This window comes from Hordeum vulgare, chromosome 5H (assembly GCF_904849725.1).
Source record: "Hordeum vulgare subsp. vulgare chromosome 5H, MorexV3_pseudomolecules_assembly, whole genome shotgun sequence".
Lineage (NCBI taxonomy): Eukaryota > Viridiplantae > Streptophyta > Magnoliopsida > Poales > Poaceae > Hordeum > Hordeum vulgare.
The window spans coordinates 545,625,810-545,628,628 of record NC_058522.1 but is presented as its reverse complement, the minus strand read 5'-3'; the positions used below and the strand labels follow the sequence as shown (position 1 = coordinate 545,628,628).

The following is a 2,819-nucleotide window of genomic DNA, read 5'->3' as shown; positions in this document are numbered from 1 at the left end:
TCAACAGTTTGTTGGTTATAATCATGCTAATTAGCTTGTTAGTAAAACATGTCATGTCATCAACCAACACCTTAACATACAACTACTAGTACAATAGATTGTATCTAGTTTGTCCAATAGAATGTGAGATAATGAATAAGGTGATCTCTCATTCTACATTGAAGCTTGTGCAAGGGTGTTGGTTAATTTATATACAATCTTTCTCTTTTTTTTCATTTATTGTCTGACACATCATAAAAAAATTATGTGTGATATTTGGTCTGTAGGCATTACTTCCACATTGTCATGACAATATCCTTAGCCGCGTTCCATTCAGCTGGAAGGATTCTAGCTATTAGCTCTCTGAAAACGGATGGGCAGCTGGACTTGAGATGCTCATAACCTTCGATTGCCATCATCGCCTCCAAATTGGACGGAGAAGCAAGGAACTGGAAGCAAGCTTCTTTGAGACGGCGGAAACCATGCTGCTCCGCTAAAGCCAAGCTGGTGGCCACCATGTTGGAATCAATATGACTGCACAATTTCTCCTCGCATATCACCTTCAGCCTAGGGATGTCGTACCTGTCAGCCGCCACGAGCAGATGGCCGGCCATCACCACATCAAGCAGAGGAACCGAGTCGGTGTATATGAAATAGAGCAATGTCTTGAAAACATCAGCTTCCATGTCACAGATTTCAATATGACCACTGGAACTCTCCTCCATGGCGCCAAGGAGCTCGGCCTTGAAGACAGACGACCGAGCAGCGAGGACGCACCTGTGAGCGGAGAATCTGTGTGCACCGACTTGAAAGATAAGGTCTGCTGCATCCTTGTTCTCCAGGAGGCCGGCGAGATGCTGGTGCAGGTCACCTGGAGGAACCCTTGATTGTTCTCCTTCATAACGGTGACATCGCACCTGATGGTGAGACAATCATCTCTCAGATTCACGGTTGCCTCCAGATCAGCCTTGCTGATGTCGTACAACCAGTCTGGATCACCCCTGGAGAAGGTACGTACATGGAGGGCAGAGATGTACGGAGGCACCGGTTCTCCGTTCTCGTCGAGCACACTGACCGTGACTTTCGCGTCGGCATCTCCGGCAGATTCTGGAAGTACAGAAACAGAGATGAAATCGGCATAATCCTTAGAGCATCTCTAATGGATGGTGTAAATTTAGACGTGTATATCTTCATATACATGTTCATATACACCTTGCTGAATTAATACACCTTTCAGTTTTTCAGTGGAATATGTAAATTAGGATGTGTATATTTCAACGGCTATATTTTTAAACGGTTATATTTCCAACGACCATATTTCTCATCTATATAAACCACCCCTACCACCTCTCTTCCAGCACACTTTTACCTGTGACTTCTCTTCTCACCTAGATTTCTCTATCGTCTCTCACGCAACACAATGAACACATCCATTTGGGGCATGAGTTCTTCGTCATCTTCATCTGGCGACGATGAACTCATACTTGCAGCATTCGTCGAGCGCGAGGAGGAAGAGAAGAAGAACGCTCGACGCCATGGCGGTTCCAAGCATGGACGTCAGTCAATCGATCGAGGAAGAGATGCCGGATTTCTTCTTCTGTGAAACGACTACTTCAAAGATGTTCCTCGCTTTCCCGAACATTTGTTTCGACGAAGGTTCGTAATTAGTACACTTCTCTGCTTTGGTCCTGTTTTCATTTCCCTGTTTCATTTACTTTTTATGCACAGATTTCGGATGTCGCGTACTCTGTTATGAGAACCTTTTCCTCATCACTAGACCAATTTTTTCATTTGTTGGATTTTGATTGCAATTTAAAGTTTGTTCTGAATGTTCAGAAGTTTCAGTCCCCTGCCCATCGCTGCCTCCTACCCCTCCCGTCGCTGCCTCCTACGCCTCCCATCGCTGCCCCTCCCTTCCTCTGCCCAGGCTGCCGCCCTACCTCTCCCCAGGCGCAGCTAGCGCCGGCCGCCGCCCTACCTCTCCCCAGGCGCATCTAGCGCCGACGGCCGCCCTATACCTTGGGCGGCGGCCGGAGAAGAAACACGACGGCGATCTGGGGGCGAGCTCCTCCGATCCTTTCTCCGGGCAGGGGCGGGACGAAGCAGGCTCTGCTTTTCGCGAGCTCACGAGCGTGAATTGGTCGTGTTTAGTTCCACGCCTGGTACCGTCGTGGCCTGGGCGTAGATGTTTTACACGCTCTTTTACACGAGTCGCTGGGAGCTAAAAAACTGTTGGGATCATGTATATTTACTATACACGTCCATATAGAGGATCCACTAGAGATGCTCTTACCAAAGCCGTTTGGGTAATATCTTATGACCCAGTCATGGCCGCCAACAGCAAAAGGTGTACAAGCCACGTATTCGTCGTTCTTGAGTAGCGCCTTGGCTCTTGAGTATCCATCTACCTCGAGCACGCAAGACCTTTCCTCAGATCCAGGTACAATGGCAGTAGACATCTTGCAACGCTCTGCCATTATTCTGGAGGTGGGCTTGGCGTCAAAGACCCATATATATATTGCGTCTGCCTATATCTATTCCTTCTCGACGCCGCCCGGTGGTCTCATCGGAGGCACGGGCGGGAGAGGGGGTGCGGGGAGGAAGAAGCCCGGGACCGTGATTGGAAGAGGGTGGAGCTCGATGGCGGGAGCGGATGGGATCTTGGGAGAGACGCGCGGCAAGAAGGGGTGGCGGCGGAGCCGAGAGGGGATTGGCACGTTTGGTTTTCTGCCGGTTGCCGTTTAGCAGCCCCGGTGAGAAAAAGGACGGTCGAGATCTGCTTGGGGAGGAGATCGGACGGCCCAGATTGCAATCGCCTGGCAAGCCCATACCTTCAGATT

General features: G+C 49.5%; 1 pseudogene; it reads right to left on the bottom strand.

Moving 5' to 3' along the window:
• Positions 1 to 269: 269 nt before the first annotated feature.
• Positions 270 to 2,456, bottom strand: LOC123400189 (annotated as a pseudogene).
• Positions 2,457 to 2,819: the final 363 nt, after the last annotated feature.